Source organism: Primulina tabacum, chromosome 3 (assembly GCF_025594145.1).
Source record: "Primulina tabacum isolate GXHZ01 chromosome 3, ASM2559414v2, whole genome shotgun sequence".
NCBI classification, from domain to species: Eukaryota; Viridiplantae; Streptophyta; class Magnoliopsida; order Lamiales; family Gesneriaceae; genus Primulina; species Primulina tabacum.
In genome coordinates, this window is record NC_134552.1 from 45,516,135 (window position 1) to 45,537,930 (window position 21,796).

A 21,796-nucleotide genomic window follows, 5' to 3' on the forward strand; every position below is an offset into this window, starting at 1 on the left:
AAGAAGAGCTAAATTAGTTTACCCATAACAATGTCTAGACTTTAGTTCCAAGACCAGTTTCTAAAACAATTATAGGTACAAAGTGGGTCTACAGAAAAAACTGAACGAAGATGGTTCAGTTGTGCGCAACAAAGTGAGATTGGTCGCACAAGGATATATGCAAGAATAAAGAATTGATTACGACGAGACATATGCACCAGTTGCACGACTGGAAGCAATCAGAATATTCCTCGCCTATGCCTCCTTCAAAGACTTCAAAGTATAATAGATGGATGTCAATAGTGCATTCCTGAATGGTCAGTTGCAGGAAGAAGTGTACGTTGAACAACCATCAGGTTTTGTAAAATCACTCTTTTCCTGATCATGTTTATCACTTGAACAAAGCGTTGTATGGTCTTAAACAAGCTCCAGAGCTTGGTATGAGACTTTATCAAAAATTTTAACTAATCATAATTTTACTGTTAAAACAGTGGATAAACTTTGTTCAAATATTAAAATAAATATCATATTTTACTTGTGCTAATTTATATCGATGATATTATTTTTGGGTCAACTATTCCCAAATTATGCGGGAAGTTTGCCAAGTTAATGCAGGATAAATTTGAGATGAGCATGATGTAGGTGAACTGATTCTTTCTTGGTCTGCAAGTGAAGCAACAGGAAACTAGTACATTTATCAGTCAAACAAAATATGCGAAGGAACTGCTTAAGAAATTTGGCATGGAGACAAGTTCAGCTGCAAATACTCCCATGATTTCATCGATTAAATTAGATAAAGATGAAGGGGGAATATCAGTTGAGACGAAAATTTACAGAGGTTTAATAGGTTCTTTACTTTACCTAACTTTTACCTGTCCTGATATTGTGTTTGTTGCTTGAATGTGTGCTAGATTTCAGGCAGATCCTAATCAATCGCATTTTTCAGCTGCCAAAGGAATATTGAAATATCTTAAAGGCACACAAAATGTGGGCTTATGGTATGCTAAGGACTCATCTTTCAATTTAGTTGGCTATTCAGATGCAGATTATGCATGATGTAAACTTGATCGAAAAAGCACCAGTGGATCATGTCAGTTTCTAGGAGACAAACTGATTTCATGGTTCAGCAAGAAGGAAACATCCATAGCAACTTGCCACGACTGAACCAGAATACCTAGCTGCTGGAAGCTGCTATGCCCAACTGATCTGGATTCAACAACAACTGAAAGACTATGGAGTCATTGCAGAAAAATCACCAATCTTCTGTGATAATACAAGTACCATTGCGATTACATACAATCCAATTCTTCAGTCCAGGACCAAACATATTGATGTCTGACATTACTTCATCAGAGATCATGCTCTCAAGAAGGAAATCAAATTGGAGTACATATCAACTGAACAACAAGCAGCTGACATCTTCACCAAGCCACTTCCCGAGACTAAGTTCTCTTACTTTCGCAATATTCTTGGCTTAATTGATTTGTCTTAATATTATTCGCATTATTATATATTCTTGTTGTTATTCAGTTATTACTAGTTTGAAAGCAGAATAACAAAGAAATAAAATAATGAACATCAATGAAAAAAATATAAATTTTATTGATAATATCGAGCTGCTATTACATGGTTTAGTTCTCTATCTACTGCATCCTACCAAAGGAAAATCCAACTGGATATCTCATAAGAGGAAGTTCTCCTGAAGCCTTTGGAGAAGGCAATTCTTCCCAAAAATGTATGCTCCTTCATGAGCAGCAGGTAGTAGAGACCTTCATCTTTGACGAGATCTGAAGTATAAACAACGGAGAGACGCCGATTATATTTGATTCAGTTGCCTTTTGTTCACTTGTGGTAACTAGTTATTCTCTTTGGAGAGACTGCAGCTTCTGAATATTAGTCCAGGTGGACATTGTTTTCGCGAAGACAAAGTATTCGATCTTTTCTTACAAGATGCTTCGAATGCCTGCCTCTTCTTCTCTACAAGATTGGGTTGCTTGGAACTGCTAACTTTGTCCATCTGCTCTTGATTAATATTGTTTGTTGAATTATTTTACATCTAATGATTTTGATATTATTTATAGAGAGATTCAAACCAACTGAAGAAACGAACATGAGAATATGAAGAGACTTCAGCCAACCGTCTACATTTAGATTATCCGAGGATGAGATTCTCTTACTCTATTTTATTTCATGCATTTATTTAATGGGAATGTTGATTTTTAAATTTATTAACTGATAAGACAATTATCAGTTGGTCTTAAACTGAACTGAATCAGTTTTCAACTGATCAGTCAGTTATTGACCTAACTGATCTTATCGCGTAGGTTAACTGATTATCTATAAAATTCCACATTAAATGTTGTGACTGTCAAAATTATGTCATTAATTTCCTTGCATAGTAATTGACAATGTGGCCCCACGTAGTCCAATCGACTTATTTACAGTTACACACCACGTACACACGTTTTTCTTTATTCAAATTAATCTTGGACTGACACGTGTTTAAAAATTTGAACAGTCACAAACATAAGTAATCAGGCCGCCCTTATTCAGTTTTTCTTTACGTCATGTAATTCTCTTAGAGCTTTTATTCACTATGAGCATTCAAAGTTTCAGAGTATTTTTCTTTGTAAAAATTCACAACTCAAGCAAATGGCAAGCCAAACACTAGCTTTCATTCTAAATTATATGGCTATCGACTTTGAATCTGTTTTATCAGTGACAGATGAAGCAGTTCGGAGTGTATTTATGAAACTTGAAGCTGCTGGTTTGAAGAAATTTCTTGGGATAGCAAACCAGGCGATTTGCCCAAAGGAAATTCAAGAAATCTATGCAAACAGCACTATCTCCGATTACGGTAAAATTATATCAACTATCAACAATCAGTTGATGACCATAGATGAAGACTCTTTCAGCGCCCTCTTCCAGCTAAATTCTGACGGTTTATCTCATTTCTCTGAGATAAGAGTTGCTGATATTGAGAAATGCAGACTTTGCTATCTGCTGATGGGAAGAAGATCAAGGTATCTGATCCCAAGAAAGAACTAAAGCCAGAGATACAGTTGCTGGCTGACATAGATGCCAAGGGTGTTCTTGCCAAGGCAGGCTCATTTGCTGCCATCACCCTTGAAAAATTTCAGGTTATGACAACAATCATTAATGGCAGGAGACTAACTTGTCGACCATAACCTTCAACATATTGAAAAATATGGTTCAGTCTTCCAAACAGTCCAATGGTTTTACTATGCCACTCAGCTACCTGCAAAAGAAATCTGATTTGGTGGATGGTTCAGATGAGAAGTCATCCAAATTCAAGGTCTTCAATGCCAAGAATCTTCAGCAAGTAAATACACATCTTGAAATCTCTTCCTGATAAGTTTATCAAGATCAAGAAAGAGATTGGGATGCTGGCAACTCCCAAATCAGCCAAGAAGGCCAGAAAAAATGATTTGGCGAAGACATAGACAATCGAAAGGAAATTTATTGTCAGCGAAACTGAATCGGATAAAACTCCATCTCCGAAAATTGTCAAGAAGCCAAGGCCCCAGAAGACAAAGCCAACTGTAGTTGAAGCTATTCAATCTGATCGTCTTATGCCAACTGGAGCTAAACCACCCCTAACTGCTATACCAATTCGAGCAGTTCCAGTTGCATGATCAGCAGAAAAAGCTCAGCAAACGAAGCCAACTGCTCCTCTAAATAATATTATCATCGAATTTGGTGAAAACTGACATTGGTTTGACTTCGTGAACCATCCATCGTTGTGGATAGACCAACTGTTCTACCAGTTGCTCGAACAAAGGGTGTAGTAATTCGAGAGAAGGTTGATGCCACCACCTTAGGGCTGAGCATTTCTCACGCCCTAACTGATCCAAAAGCTAAGAGCGAGTTGATTGAAGAGCCTAGACCTACCAACCCGATTCAAACTCACATCGATCTTATATGGAATGAAATAAATGAGTTTTTGATTCAAAGTTGGAAATTTTTTATGAATGGGTCAGATACAGGACCGAAGTGTTTGCAAGGCGGCTGAAGAAAACATCAATTTTAAATAAGTTCATCGCCCTGGAGACAATAGTCCTGAAGACAGTTAAAGCTGTCACAATTGCTCAAGCACTAGAGATGAAAACCTACTTTTTTGATCTGATCCGGGTGAAAAAGCTAACTGAAGTAGTAGCTCAGCTGAGAATGAATTATGATCTTATCAGTCCAACTGCCTACAATGACAGAGCAGTTTTTCAGCAGTTGGGCTCTGATCTCTTATTGTTGCAAATAAGGATCAAAGATTGGGAATTAGATCAACAACTGTACATACCAGTTAATTCCCAGAGCCCAACATGAGCGGAGCAGGCTGAAACATCTACAACTCAGCCAGAGCCATCCAAGGAACCAGTTTCTGAACAAATTTATAAGCGACTGTTCCTACTTCTCAGGATGTTGAACCATCATCTCTTTCTACTATTGCAAAATCTCCTCCAGTTAATCTTCAGCTGCATACAGATGCTGAGTTGTCACTGGCAAATGTCGACAAAGTGATACAATCAATTGCCACTGACATCCAGCTAAATCTTATAACTGATCAGTCAGTTGAAGACCAGAGCACAACAGAACAAACAGCCTCAGAGGCTGTGTTACAAGAAGCTTAAGAACCAGTCGGCTCCCATGACTGAACAACATAATCAAGCTGAAATGGCTAAGTTGCACTCAGACAAAATAGAAGATGTGCAAGTGCCAACTGAAGAGCCAACTAGCTCAACTGCTTCTCAAACTTCTACCTCTGCTCAAGACACTCATCAGGAACCAGTTGAAGAAATTATTGCTGAACTAGCTCAAGCTTAGACTAAAGCACCACAGTTGGCCATGGTTATTTCAATGAAGAAGACGAGGATGAAGATCCAAATACACTTGAAGCCCTGTCTCTTGAGAAGCCTATGGCTACTGACAATATGATTGAAGAAATCCAGTCAATTTCAACTGTTTATGATATGAAGTCTACACAAACTGTTGCATACGTTAAAGATTGATTCTATGAAGGATAATACTATGAAGAGCCTCCAGCAGGTTACTAAAGATATTACTTCCTTATTTCTCCTAGTAGATCAATTGAAGAAGGATAGAGTGATAGTACCAGCTCTTTTACAAACTCAAGACATGCCTATCAATAGGATTGATTTCATACAAACAAGCATGACAAAGAGAATGGATTTGATGAAGGAACAAATTATAATGCTATATCCCAAGTCACTTCAGAAGTCCGTATTTTATCTAATCGAGTTGGTGGTGTTGACAAAAATGGAGAAAAAGAGCAACATCAGCAATCAAAGAAGAGACCGAGTCAACCAACAGATCAAGAAACGGCTAATAAAAGAGCTAAGCAATAAAGATCAGTTAGAAGACAGTCTCTATTCGTTTAATTCTTTGATTTGGCAGAGTATCAGACTAGAAGACATTCTTTCATTCCATTATTTAATTCTATCATTCTTTGTACGAATCTGTACCATAAAAAATTATTTGCAAAGGAAAGATTATTTTGTCTACAATGTTCAGTTTATATTAGTTCTTGAATTCTAAGTTATGTCAAACACCAAAAATGGAGAAATTGTTGGAATCAGAATTTCAGAGTTTTACAAATTGAGCGTTTGAATATTACAGAACTGATAAACTCAACTGAACGTAATTGAACTGAAATAACTCAAACTGAAGTTGCCCGGCTAATAATTAATGCTCTAAACAATCGAAGGCAACTAAACAAATTTAAGTTAACTGAAGCTGTGTAGCGAACTGAACTATCAGTTAAAACTGATCAGTTACACAGTCAGCTCATTGAATCGGCTATAAAGTCAACTGATAAATCAGCTTGATACGTCATCAGTTAACAACCAACAATTTTTACAAGAGCATACTGCAATTTTTAGTGGGTGAACCGCATATCAGAATGCAACAATGTAGGTTTTTCAGAAGAATTATGACGTGTATACTCAGGACAAAACAACGGATATATGACATTTAAACGCATTCAATATTATCGTTGGGAGCAAAGCCTATAAATAGCTGAGAAGATCAGCCGAGAAGCGCGTGACAGTTATTGAGTTAGCAAAGAACAAGAAGACGCAAATCATTCTCAGTAAAAGCTCATGCCTTATCAGATATATTCATAGCTTTCAGGCTATATTTCGAGCACTAGCACAAGAACTTATTGTTACTATATTCGAAATTTTTAGATCAGTTGTGCTTAGAAAAATATATCAGTTGCGTACTGATAAAATTGTAAATATACCAAGAGTTTAAGTTTGGCAGTGTTTAAGACCAAACTAAAGTGGTTTATTACAGTTTCTATAATTAATCAAAGTCTTTTAGTGAAAATTATATCATTGATAAAGAAGGGATGACGTAGGAGCATTAGAAGTCTCCGAACATCCATAAATCTTTGTGTTTTTCATTTCTCAAGTATTCAATCTATCTTTTAGTTTATTTCCGTACTTTAAGTTAACTGATTGACTTTGACAACAAGATTATCGAATTCAGTTTATCACTAAACTGTTTCTCCTCATCGAAAGGATTTGAAAATCGTAAAGTTTTTATTCAAGCCCCCTTCTAAACACTTTCATTCACTCAATCGATCCTAACATAATGGTTATTTAATTTAATTTATATATATATATATATATATATATATTTTATATGGTGATATAAAATACGTGTATATTAAAATCTCATGTATTATTAAAAGATGATAAATATATTATTTATAAATAATATGGGAATTTAAATATAATGAAAAATCCTTCTCAATTTCACAAGTAAGCTCACGGCCACCTTAAGGAAAGATGGAAGAAAATTTTGGGAAAAAAGTCAAATTAGATTTGCATAATTATGGATTAATAATCCGTAATATTGATTAAGAATCAATAGACAAAAAATTAACAAAATCTTCCCATCTTTTAAAAAGCAAAGTCACGGCCACTTCACAATTAATTTTTGTGAAAACTTCGGTCACTTTTTTGTCTTCCACCCCCTGCGCCGCTTCGTCTCCGGATTTTGGAAATTCGGAGGCTATAGTTCGAACGCATAAATCATTTGGAATTTCTAGTGCAAACCAAGAGTGGAAGACTGTCTTCGATCGTGGACCTAATTAGGCGATCAAAAGAGAAGAGTCATTCGTAGGGATATACAATAAGAGCTATGAATTGTCCACTACTCATTTTCTTAAAAACTGCTAAAAATGTTTTTATTAAAAAAAACTCCCATGAATCGGCCGATACATACATATATATATTTATAAAAAAAACTTTTCACCATTTTAAAATAAATCATCCAACAATATTTGAAAATTCAATGGAATTAGTTTAAATCATAAAATCGTCAAATGTTTTCAACTCCTAACTTAGCAATAAATCTAAATCTATCAACCTCTCAAAAACCACTCAAGAGCATAATCAAAGTCGTAAAAATATCTTTAACATAAATCATAAACGTAAGTGTGGAAAGATAAGCGCTGGTCCTCGGGTTATGTGCACCTTCAATCCAGTCAGATCAACCCTCATGTCCTCCATTATCATTATTATCATAATCACCTGCATCAATCACACACACTGAGTCTAAAGACTCAGCAAACCATAATCTTGATAACAAGTAATACATATACAGATCACATGCAACAGTGAAAATATTTTTACGTAAAATAACATTTTCATAATAATGCATAAACTTAAACATAAACATTTTTCATAAACATTTTTATATCATCGTAAACTTATTCATTCATCATAAACATATTCGTATTCATCATATTCATATACATATTCATTTTCATTGAATCCAGTTCGTTAATTGTGACTTTCAAATTTGTATTCGTATTGGGGCGATGGATCCATCTACATATAACCACAGTACTGGGCGGCGGGGACATAAGCGACACTCTCACCCGTCAACTGAGCCTTGGCCTACGTATTAACATATCATCGTATCATCGTATTCGTATTAGTCACAATTACTACACTTCCTTCAACATTTCGTATTTTCATCATTTATAAAAATTAAACATGCATATAACGTTTTTCTTTTAAACCAAGCATGAAACATGTCTTTTAACGTTATCGTTTCATTATAAAATTCCATAAACATGCAAAATAATCATATTAACATATAAAACAGCATTCAGGACATTGTCATAACATTTAATAGTTTTCGCGTGTAAAATTATTGTTTTACCCTAGACATAAAATTTCACGTTTTTGACATTTTCTTAATTCCGTTGACTCGATACCATACCAAATAATTATTTAATCTTACATTAATTTTCCTGTATTTTTATTTAGCTTAAAATCTAGACTTTCAATTTAATCTTTAATTATAACATATTACTGCGTTTTAACCCCGGATTAAATCAAACTTTATTGTAAAATTCCCAAACTTAAAACTTAGACTTTTAATATTTATTTAGCCCTCGTGAGCCATGACTCGACCCTCATGAGCCATTTTCGAATTAAAACCAAGAAGAAAACCCAAATTCTCGAACCCAAGCACTACCTTCGAACCAACTTAGTTTTTGATCGAGCCACCTTCGATCCAGCCTTAGCCAACTTCGAAACAGCCCTCCACTGGACCCTTGTGAACCCTTAGCACCCTTAGGACTTGACCACAACCTCGAAACAAAGCCTCAAGAGCAGATGAAAGCAACAGCCGAGTAACCTACATGCACTAAGACTCTTCGATATGCGCCTACGAATCTAGTGACTGGACCAGCCCCTGAACCAGACCTTTGTGCACCATCTTATGACCCTAGTGACTCAACCTAGCCCAGCCCAAAGCCCCCTGGCCGAGCCCTTGAACCATGTACGCTACTGCACGAGCGCAGCCCTTCTCGAAGGCTCTCGGTTGGCTAGGACTCCTCCCCAGCCGTGACCCTCGAGTCCTAGCATGGCCATGACTCTTTGCGTGATTAACGCACGAATTAACGTTGAAGAATCGAAGAACGATGACACGAAGCCTTGGGCGAAATTCATTGAGAAAGACCGATGTTTTTCCCTTCATTTTTCCTTGTGTGTGCCGTGTATTATGAAAGAAAGGAGTTTGAAGGGTGAAGGGGAGTGGGGCGTGAGTTTTCTACTTGTTATGGGGTAGGTTTTGTATTTTAATTAATGGCTAATTATTAAGTGTACAAGCCTAGACCCATTAGCATGGTACATTAGTCCCATTAAGCCCAATGTTCATATTTAAAATATTTGTGTAGGAAAGTTTGTGAAATTATTGGCCTAGTTGTGAGAAAGTTCATATTTTTGTTGAAAATCGAATAAAATTAAAAATTACGTCTCGACGTATAAAATCACCTCAAAACTACTTATTTCAAAAATAAGAAAAAGTATCAACCATATTTTAAATAATTAAAAATAATTATTTAATAAAATTAGTTTTCATTTTTCAGCCCTCGGTCTCCGTTCCTCCATCGCGACTCGAATAACCCTTAAAATAAATTTTAATGTATTTAGGTAGAAAAGTACATTTTAAATGTGTAAACATGCACACTATATTTAATTCATGTAATTAAAATCTTTTAATTAAAATACATAAGAAATTTAATAACTTGCATGAATGTGGTTCACGTGGACCTTAAAATTTTCGGGACGTTACAAGCTATATCCGTCTAAACACTGGAATAGTTAGGAGTCCAGCGTTGAGAACACAAAGTTATATTTCAAACACAATATGAATGTTTTGAATACACAACGCCCAAGCAAAAAAATTTAAACTTCCGCTGCGTCTTGGGTGCGAGAGTATGATGTAGCAATACACATAGGTTCTAATCGATGTTCAAGTTGTTATGATCGAAAATATGTTTATATGAGATGAATAAAAACTTTAAAATATATTGATTGTAAGGTCCAAAAATATGATAACATAACCTAACTGCATGCAAATTTTGGGAAAATGCAAAATGACTTATTAAATGATTTTAATTGCATAAATTTAATATTGTGTGCATTTTTGCATGTTAAAATGTACCTTTCTACATGAATGAATAAAACTATTTTTTAAAGGCTATTCAACACGCGATCGAGAAATGGTGGCTGGGGACCTTATGAGGAAAAATATTTCTATTAAATAGTTATTTTTAATTGTTTAATGTGTGGTGTATTTTAATTGAAATTTTCAAAAATGAGATATTTTTATACGCCGAGTCGTATTTTAAACCGGTAATCGATTTTCAATAAAAATAGGGACTTTTTGATAACTCGGCTAATATTTTCACAAACTTTCCGAAACATAATATTTTAAATATTAACTAATGGGCCTAATATACTAGGTTAATGGGCCTAAGCTTGCACCATTAGTTTTAATTAATAAATAATCCCAAAAACTCTTCCCAAACCCCACACAACTCACGCCCCTCACCCTAAAAGAAATACTAGGACCTTCCTAGCTGAAGAACACGGCCACACACACACAACTAAGGGTTTTCACGTGAACTTGGAGAAAAAAATTTAGCAATGTCCTCCCCGCGTCGACGTCCTCGAATTACAAATCGTTTTTGTGCGTAATATACGTAAAGGCACGCCTTAACCTCTTTTTTCTCATCTATCACACCATATTATATGTTTGATTCATGTTTGCATGAAAAAAATATGAACCCTTGTATTATTTTCGTTTTTATGCCATAATATGCCAAGAACACAAGTTTTTATGATTTAAAACTCTTGCTATTGATGCATGAAGGGGCTGCCATGGTAGGGACACAAAAAGGAATGAATTTCAGAGGGTTTAGAAGGCTTAAGTGAGGCTGCATAAGGGCTAGACGTGAGGGGTAATTGGTTGCATGAAAATAGAATCCTTGTGGGCTAGGGCTCTTCGGCTAGGGCATCCTTGAGGGCCGCGGTTTGTAGTTGTTGTTAGGGTGTGTCCAGGGTGGATTTTTGTCACGAAATATGCATTTGTTGACATGTAACTCACGTTTTTGCTATTGTTGTGTAAGGGGCTGCCGAGTTGGGCTGCACATGTCGAGAGGTATGGTGACTAGGTGCTGGAGTCACGGGTTTGTCGAGCTTGAGTGGAAACCGATCGGACCTAGGGCATGGTACGACGTTTGGGGGCTAGATCGGTTATGGGAAGAGAAACGGCTGTAGGGGAGTCTATCCAAGCCACGGTGCAGTCTTAAGGGGTTGAGACGTGGTCTAGAAGGGCTCAACCGCGGCTGGTCATGAGCTAAGGAGTAAGGTCCAAAATTAAGACGACGTAATCCAACTGCATGCAAATCTAGGGAATATGAAAAAATGGTTAATTAATTAATTTTAATTACGAAATTGATTATGTGATATGTTTATATGATGTTTTAGTAGTTTTTCTACTTACATGCATTAAAATATATTTTTAAGGGTTATTAGAGTTGCGATCGAGGAACGGAGACCGAGAGCTGAAAAATGTAAAATGTTTTATCAAATAATTGTTTTTGTAATAATTTAAAATAAGATTGACGCTTTTTCCGATTTTTGAAAATATGGGGTTTTTAGGTGATTTTATACGCCGAGACGTAAATTTTATCGGTGTTGGTTTTTCAAACAAAATACGAACGTATTGGCAACCCGGTTAATAAATTCACAAATTTTCCTAAACAAAATATTTTAATTAAACGCTAATGGGCTAAATGGGCCTAATTAACATGATTAATGGGCCTAAGCTAGCAATTAGAGTTTGATTAGGTTTTTGATTAATATATAAAACTAAAAACCTACCCTAAACCCTCCAAACCCCACAACCCACTCTCATAATTCACTCCAAACTCTTCCCTTGCAAATACACGTCAAACACAAGCCAAAATTGAGAGAAAGTTTCGAAAATTTCAAGGGAAAATCAAGCCAAGGTCGTTCATTGTCGTTCTTCGAAATTGTCAACGTTTATTCGTGCGTAAAATACGCAAAGGCACCCAATACTCATTCCTTCAAACATCTGTCACACCATAGTATTTTATTTAATTGAATTTTTGCATGAAAAACAAGTGCATCATGAAACAATTTCGTTTTTGTGCCATGTGTTAATTTTAAGGCTTGAATTTGATGCAAAAATCATGGTTTAATATGTGTTAAGGGGCTGCCATGAATTAGGATATGATCAAGCATGTTTTTACTCGAGTTTAGGGTCCTAGACACACACCAAATACGCTGCAACCATGATAGAACAAAGCTGGAACCATCGGGTGTCTTGTGTTATCAAAGGGCTCGTTTTTGGGAAGGGAAGGCTAGGCTTGAGCTTGGCTGGGACCACAGCTAGCCAAGGTCTTGTAGGAGTCAGGCAGAGAGTCCTAGCCACGCTAGGGCTCTATCACCAGGGCTGGGAAGGAGTCCTAGCCAACCCGAGACATGCCAAGGAAGCGCACATGGGGTGCAGCTTGCGCAGGGGTTTAAGACTCAGCCAGGGAGCTTCGAGCTTGGCTAGGGTGACTCAATAGGGTCCTAAGAGGGTGTACAAGAGGCTGGTTTAGGGTCTGGGTCTGTTGGCTAGGTCCTAGGCGCTGATCGAGGAGTCCTTTTCATGAAGGATTCTCGACCACTTCATGCTATGGTTTGGTGGGTTCGGTTTTGTGGCTAGGGTCAAGTTCTATGGGTGCTAAGGGTCCAGTAGGATCCATAGGGGGTCTGGATCGAGGTTGGCTCATTATGGTTCAAGCATGGCTCGACAAAATTCGGAGATGGCTCGAGTTGAAGTCTTGGCGCTCGGTTAGGGTTTTCTTGGAGCAATTAAATTCGAAACATGGCTCACAGGGGTCGAGTCGTAGTTCACAAGGCCTAAAATAATATAAAAAGCCTAAGGTTTTAAATTAGGAATTTTATATTAAAATTTGAAATTATTCGGGATTAAAACACATTAAAAACGAATAATTATGGAATAATTAAAAAGTATAGTATTTAAGCTAAATAAAATTATGGGAAATTTAATTTAAGCTTTAATAATTATTTGGTACATGTTAGAGTCAATGGAATTAAGAAAAAGTCAAATTCGTGGATTTTTACGTCTAGGGTAAAACGGTAATTTTACACCTAAAAATTAGTAAACATCATGGCAGTGCTCTGATTGCTGTTTTATATGTTAAAATGTTGATTTAAATATTTATAGATTTTTATGATATTATGTTGATGCTAAAAGACATGTTGCATGCTTGGTTTTAAAAGAAAAATGATATATTACGCATGATTTTTATAAAGTGATGGAAATATGGAATGCTGAAGGAGGTAAAGGGATTGTGACTAATACGAACACGTGATACGATGATATGTTAATACGTAAGGTCAAGGCTCAGTTGACAGGTGAGAGTGTCGTTGGTGTCCCTCGCCGCCCAGTACTGTGGTTACATGTAGATCGATCCATCGCCCAATACGAATAAGAAAACGAAAGTCACAATCAACGATCTGAATTCAACGAATATGAATATGAATATGTTTATGATGAACATGAATATGAATATGTCGATATGGAAAATGTTTATGAAAATGATTGAGTATAAGTTTATGCATGTCATGAAAATGTTATTTTACGTAAATGTTTTTTTTTTACTGTTGTATGTGATTTTATATGTATTATTTGTTATCAAGAATATGGGGTGTTGAGTCTTTAAACTCTCTAGGTGTGGTCGATGCAGGTGAGTATGATGTTGAGGGTAGTGGAGGTCTTGATGCTTGATCTGACTGGACTGGAGGTGCACATAACCCGAGGACCAGCGCTTCTCTATTTCCGCACTTATTATTTACGTTTATGATTTATGTTAAAGATTTTACGAATTTTTATTTATGCTTTGAGAGGTTTAGTATGTGCTATATTTTTCAAATTATTGCTTTTAGGTTTGGTAAAATGTTTGACGATTTTACGATTTGAACTATTCCTTTGATTTTTCAAATATTAGTTGGTTGGTTTTATTTTAAAATGGTGTCAAAATATTTTTATGTGCATGGGTATATTCAGCCGATTCAATAGTAAGTGTAAAAAAATTTCTAGTACTTTTTAAGCAAAACGAGTGGTGCACGTTTCAATTGGTATTATAGCAATAGTTCTGTAAAAGGTTGTGCCACCATCAGTGCCGGGAAGATCAGTCGTCAAGCCTCAATCTGTTAGTTTACATGCTTTATATGATTTATTATGATGTTGCGTGCATGATTACATGAATAATATGTTTACGTCACATGTTTACTAGCTTTTTGAGTATATATGCTTTGTATGCTTAAATTGCTTAATGGTTTAGGATATGCTACATGATTAGAAAACTTAGATTTAAATGCATGTTGGTTACATTAGTATTTGGAAAACATTCAGATAAAATTCCTTCTAGACGTGTCCCTGTTATTGAGAATCAAGCTGAGAATAATGAGAACCATCAAGAGATTCCACTCATGCCTCCTAATGGGGATGCTGCTGTACGCACACTTGAGGGCATGACCCGTTTCTTTGAGCAGTTTCAGCATGCTCCTATGCCACAACACGATGTTCATGATAAGTTCCGGAGGCTAGCGCCGAAAGAATTTTCTGGCACCACCGATCCCTTTGCTGCTGAAGCTTGGATTCGTGCACTCGAGGTGCACTTTAATTATCTGAATATGGGGGATCCTGACCGTGTGAGGTGTGCCACTTACATGTTAGGGATGATGATTCTTTATGGTGGGAGAGAGCCGAGCATGGTGTTAATATCGCTACTCTTACTTGGGCTCGATTCAAAGAGATATTCTATGAGAAGTATTTTACCGCTGATGTTAGAGGGCGACTGAAGAGAGAGTTTATGAGCCTCTGTCAGGGAGACTCCACAGTTGCTGAGTTTGTGAGGAAATTTGATAGGGGTTTTCACTTTGTACCCCTTATTGCGAGGGATGCAGCTGAGAAGCTGAGGCACTTCATGGATGGTCTACGACCTACCATACGACATAATGTTATGATGATGCGTCCTTTGGATTATGCTACTGCTACCACCTATGCATTTCAAACTGAGAAATCTTTGAAATACATCGATTTTGAGATGCAGCGCAAGAGGCAGCAACACCAAAATAATTCGTAGCCAAATAAAAAGCCATATACGGGTCCTCCTAGACCTTCAGGGCCTTAAAAGCCCCAAGGGCAAGTCAAGAAGCAAGGACCACTAAAGCAACCAAATCCTGGAGCACCTAAGCCTACTGATAGGCAACCTTGCAAGGAGTGCAACCGCTTACACTATGGCAAATGCATGTGGAGATCTTTTAGATGCCTCATATGCAAGGAGGAAGGGCACAAAACTGTTGATTTCCCGAAGAAGAATGCACCTACTGTGGGGAGAGCATATGTTATGAATGCAGAGGAAGCCGAGGAGGAGCCAGACACGACTCTTATCACGGGTAACCTAGTCATTTAACATTTTTATATTGCTTTCATTGCATGAAATGTCAAATGGGTTATTAGAATTGAATTGGGAACAAGATTAACCTAGCGGAAATTAGGTTGCATGCTCTACCTTAGTTGGAATTAAGACATGATTTTAGAAACCATATAATTGGTATTGATTTTTGGAGCCCTATTTTATGCAAAGGATGTTTAATTAAAAATATAAGTTTTATGGCATAAAATTTAACGAAAAATCATAAATTAAGGTTTGTAAGGGTTCGAATTTATGGAGGGGTCATTGTGCAATTATGGGGGCTATATTTTAAATACCTAAAAGTTAAAGGACCTCATTGCAATTTACCGAAAAGTGTATGGACTTAAATGCAATTATTCGAAAGTTGAGGGACCGAAAATGTAATTTCCGGATTCTTAAGGGCTAAAATATAATTTTTCAAGAAATGATTAAGTTCAACGCGTAATCTTCACTTAACTTTCGGAAATTAATGATATAAATTGCTTAGCTTCAACACGAAAAGATTTAAAAGACGTTTTCATCGCAGTGAGGATTATCATTCAAGGTGTAGCAACCCATACACTGCTAGATTTGGAAGCTACACATTCTTACATATCTGAAACCTTAATCAAATGACTGAATATTATTCTTGAAGATATGGGTTTGGGTTTCAAAGTTTCTATTCTTTCCGGTGATCTAATGCTCACGTCTATAATCGTCAAGAATCTGGAGCTTCGTTTATTCAAAGATGTGGTTCGGAGAGATCTTATTGTACTCCCTATGCCTGAAATATTATACTTGGTATGGATTGGTTATCAGCGAATGGAGCTTCGATTTATTTTCGTCAGCGATCAGTGTCTATTCGACCGTTTAGTGGTAAATCTTTCGTCTTTGAGGCGGCGAGGAACAAGCAAATGCCGCACATTATCTCTTGTCTGTGTGCGAGGAAGCTTATTAGACGTGGATGCCAAGCTTTTCTAGCATGTGTCACTACCGCACATACTCCTATCAGTCAGAAGTTGAGGATGTTGATATTGTCAGAGACTTTCCTAGAATCTTTCCTGAAGACGTTTCTAGCATTCCGCCCGATCGTGAGGTGGAATTTTCTATTGAGTTAATGTCGGGCACAGTACCTATTTCTAAAGCACCTGCTGAAATGAAAGAATTAAAAGATCAAATTCAAGAATTGCTAGACAAGGATTTTATTCGCCCTAGTTATTCTCAATGGGGCGCACCAGTATTATTTGTGAAGAAGAAATATGGTAGTATGCAACTCTGCATTGATTATCGAGAGATGAATAGGGTCACTATTAAGAATAAGTATCCACTGCCAAGAATTGAAGATTTATTTGATTAGTTGCAAGGAGCATCGATATTCTCGAAGATTTATCTTCGTTCTGACTACTATCAGTTGAAAGTGAAAGATTCTGATGTTCAAAAGACAGCATTTCGAACTAGATACGGAAACTACGAGTTTATGGTCATGCAATTTGGGTTGACCAATGCGCCAACGATCTTCATGGATCTCATGAATCGCATATTTCAGCCGTATTTAGATCAGTTTGTTATAGTCTTCATTGATGATATTTTGATTTATTCTAAGAGCAAAGAGGAGCATAGTCGTCATATGAGGACAGCACTGCAAGTACAGCAAGATAGGAAGTTATATGCAAAATTCAGCAAGTGTGAGTTTTGGATTGATAGATTGGCATTCTTGGGCCACGTCATTTCTAGTGATGACGTTGAAGTTGATCCAAGTAAAGTTGAGGCAGTGAATGTGTGGCCAGTATCGAAGAATGTTACTGAGATTCGCAGTTTCTTGGGACTAGCTGGTTATTATCACAAGTTTATTATGGGATTCTCATCATCTATAGAGGTACCCATGACCGCCTTGACAAAGAAGAATGCAAATTTTGTATGGGAATCTGAGTGTCAAGACAGTTTTGACAAGTTGAAGCAAGCCTTGGTTTCTGCGCCAGTTTTATCTATGCCATCGGGGCAAAGAGATTATGTTCTTTATACCGATGCTTCTAAACTTGGTTTGGGTGTAGTTCTGATGCAAAATGACCGAGTTATAGCCTATGCGTCGAGACAGTTGAAAGTTCACGAGAAAAACTACCCTACTCATGATCTTGAGCTTGCAGCGGTATTTTTTGCATTGAAGATTTGGAGACATTACTTATATGGGGAGAAATGCAAAATATTCACCGATCATAAAAGTTTGAAATACTTCTTCACCCAAAAAAAGTTGAATATGCGTCAGCGAAGATAGCTTGAGTTAGTGAAAGACTACGATTTTGACATTAGCTACCATTCGCGAAAAGCTAATGTAGTGGCAGATGCATTGAGTCGTAAAGCACCAGTTATTACTCACTTATCTCTTCAAAGACCGTTTCAGTCCGAGATACAGCAGTTTGAGCTTACAGTATAGGCTGGGGGCGAGGCCCCTAATCTTGCCATATTATTAGTACAGTCGACTTTGAGAGATAGAATCCGTGAGGGACAGTCCACCAATGAGAAATTGCAAAAGTGGAGAGCAAGAGATGAAGCGAAGGACCAGAAGTTATATTCTGAGGTGGATGGTTTAGTTCGTTATCGAGATCATTTATGGTTCCTAGTGATGATTCTTTGAGAGATCTCATTATGAAGGAAGCTCATGATTCACCATATTCATTCATCCGGGAAGCACGAAGATGTACGAAGATCTGCAGTTATTATATTGGTGGCCAGGTATGAAGAGAGACATTTTGCGTTTTGTGACCGAGTGTTTGACATGTCAACAAGTCAAAGCAGAGCATCAAAGACCAGTGGGGAAACTTAAGCCACTTCCTATTCCCGAGTGGAAATAGGAAAATATTACGATGGACTTTTTTGTTGGATTGCCAAGAACTATTAAGAGATTTAATGCTAAATGGGTGATAGTTGATCGTCTTACAAAATCAACGCATTTTCTACCTATCAAGACGACATTTACCATGATTCAGTATGCCGAGTTATATATTCGAGAGATAGTTCGTCTGCATAGGGATTCCTGAGTCTATTGTTTCTGACAGAGATCCGAGATTTACGTCATCTTTCTAGAAGATTCTGCATGCAGCGATGGAGACCAAATTATTATTCAGTACAACATTCCATCCTCAAACTGATGGTCAGTCCGAGAGAGTTATTCAAATTTTATAGGATCTACTGCGAGCTTGTGTGATCGATTTCCAAGGCAGTTGGGAACCGAAATTACCTGTAGTGAAGTTCACCTACAATAATAGCTATCAATCATCAATTGGGATGGCTCCTTTTGAGGCACTTTATGGAGTTAAATTTAGATCTCCTATTCATTGGGATGAGGTTGGTGAAAGAAGAGAGATTGGTCCAGATGTGATTGAAGAGACTGCTGAGCATGTAGTCAAAATTCGAGAGAGGATGAAGATCGCACAAAGCCGAAAAAAGAGTTATGCTGACAAAAGATGAAGAGACTTAGAGTTTGCAGTGGGAGATCATGTATTTGTTATAAAAGGTGTTATGTGATTTGGTAAGAAAGGCAAGCTTAGCCCAAGATTTATAGGTCCGTTTGAGAATTTGGAGAGGATTGAAACACTAGCCTATAGAGTGGTGTTGCCACCGATGCTTTTTGGAGTTCACAGTCTTTCATATTTCGATGCTGCGAAAGTACATGTCGAATCCATCACATGTACTAAATTATGAACCCCTACAATTAACTCCAAATATAACTTATGAAGAAATACGTGTCCAAATCTTGGGAAGGCAAGAAAGAAGACTCCGAAACAAAGTCATTACAATGGTCAATGTCAAGTGGCTGAATCACTCGGAAGAAAAAAGCTACTTGGGAAACCGAGAGCGACTTCAGGCGTCACTACCCAGAGCTATTTGATAAGTTCTAATTTTGAGGATGAAATTTTATTTAAGGGGGGGAGGAATTGTAAGGTCCAAAATTAAGACGACGTAATCCAAATGCATGCAAATATAGGGAATATGAAAAATGGTTAATTAATTAATTTTATTTACGAAATTGATTATGTAATATGTTTATATGATGTTTTAGTAGTTTTTCTACTTATATGCATTAAAATATATTTTTAAGGGTTATTCTAGTTGCGATCGAGGAACGCAGACCGATGGCTGAAAAATGTAAAATGTTTCATCAAATAATTGTTTTTTTATGAATTAAAATATGATTGATGTTTTTTTCCTTTTTGAAAATATGGGGTTTTGAGGTGATTTTATAAGTCGGGACATAAATTTTATCGGTATTGATTTTTCAACAAAAATACGAACGTATTGGCAACCCGGTTAATCAATTCACAAACTATTCTAAACAAAATATTTAATTAAACACTAATGGGCTAAATGAGCCTAATTAACATGGTTAATGGGCCTAAGCTAGTAATTAGAGTTTGATTAGGATTTTAATTTATATTTAAAACTAAGGACCTACCCTAAACCCTCCAAACCCCACGCCCCACTCTCATAATTCACTCCAAGCTCTTCCCTTGCAAATACACGGCACACAAAAGCCAAAATTGAGAGAAAGCTTCAAAAATTTCAAGGGAAAATCAAGCCAAAGTCGTTTGTCGTCGTGCTTCGCAATCGTCAACGTTTATTCATGCGTATGATAGATGTGGTTTTTACGTGTTTTACTGCATTGGTTTTGTGTGTGTTTGTATTGTGCAGGCGTACATTTCATTTACATTATGTTCATTTTAGAGTAAGCTTATGCATGTAATCATTTCTCACTTGGTGTGGTAAATTTGCAGGAAAAATGACCGAAAAACTGAAATCGGAGCAAAATGTGCAAAAATGGGCAGAAAGTGTGGCGCCCGAGCGGCAAGAATATACCGCTCGGACGCGAGAAGTGATTCGCGCAGCCAATTTCCAAAAAGTGTGGAGCTCGGGCGGTAATATTCTACCGCTCGGGCGCAAGATTTGCCTTCCGAAGAATAAACATACAGAGAACTCGTCACTCGGGCGGTGAAATTTTACCGCCCGAGCGCGACTACCGCACTTACCAAGCATATTACAGAGAATGTGGCGCTAAAGCGGCAATATTCTACCGCCCGAGCGCCACCTATTTTTAGCAAGATTTTTTGGCCGATTCCTTACCTTATTTTCTGGATGTGCATGATATGGAAGAGAGATTGCACAAAAAAGGATCATTATTCAGCAGCCACCACAAGCCTTGGAGAGGAATTTGCGCTTGGATTGTAGATTCGACAATTTTTCGGGCATCGTCTTTGCGTTTTTCATCAAATCTAGTACTTCTAACTTAGTTTTTATCTTTGAAACATTGTTGCGTTTATTTTAACTATGAATTCTAGTAGCTAACTTAAAATATTTGTTGGGATTTAAGGGGATCCTACCCCGAACTTTGATTTAGTTAATTCATATTTCAGTTTTTGGTTTATTCTTGATTGTGTTACTGTTTTTCATTGTGTTGTTAGAGCGTAGCTCACTTTAACAACGTTTTATATTGCGAGTGAGTTCGAGAGAATAGCTTGTGATAGGAACGAGTAACATAATCTGTGGATCTACAATTTACATAGATATATGAAATTGGACACGCGCCGATAGTTATAGTCCTAAGGGTCGAAAACTAGGGGATTTCATAGATCGACATGCAATTCGCTCTTGATAAATAATTAAAGACATTTAATTACTTCACTGAGTAGAATTAGTTTGGCATAGCTCGAGAGAGTGTGTTCAATTGAATAGGAAATCCTGTTGGAAGCATACAATCACTATCGAACGAATTAATAAATTAACAAGGGGTAGGTGAACTGATATTCCCAACAAATTCATTTCTCATTGAATTTTAATCAACAATTTCTGATGATGCTGTTAGACTGCGTTTATTTCCCTTCTCCTTACGTGATAAAGCTAAAGCATGGTTAAATTGTTTGCCTGTAGGTCCGATCACCACATGGGAGGATATGGCGAAGGCGTTTCTCATCAAATACTTTTCTCCATCTAAGACCATGAAGCTGCGGGCAGACATCACCACATTTGCTCAATTCGAGCAGGAGTCTTTATATGAGGCATGAGATCGCTTCAAAGATCTACTACAAAGATGTCCTCATCACGAACTGCCACTTGGGTTAGTCGTTCAAACCTTTTATTATGGCTTGCTTACTCCTAATCGAACTATGATAGATGATGCTGCTTGTGGGAACCTTTTGCGAAAAACTGCTGAGGAAGGATATGAGCTGTTGAAGGAGATGGCTGCTAGCAGCTATCATCCTCAATCTGAAAGGAACAACCAGCGAAGAAGTGCGGGAGTTCACCAGGTAACTGACCTTTCCGCTATTACTTCAAAACTTGATGTCTTGAACAGGAAACTGGATGGTTTGAATATGGGTGGTACGGCTATGATTCTACAAGACATATTTTTTGAAAAATGCGGAGGAGAACACTATGTTAAGGACTGTCAAGACAGTGGTCTTTTTTATTGCCAGAAGGGGCACCTGT

General features: G+C 37.1%; 1 non-coding gene across 1 annotated transcript; it reads right to left on the reverse strand.

Annotated features, from left to right (window-relative positions):
• Window positions 1–21,310: 21,310 nt before the first annotated feature.
• LOC142541229 (small nucleolar RNA R71) lies at window positions 21,311–21,416 on the reverse strand. The gene has a single exon (XR_012819294.1). It is a non-coding gene; the product is annotated as a small nucleolar RNA R71 (small nucleolar RNA).
• Window positions 21,417–21,796: the final 380 nt, after the last annotated feature.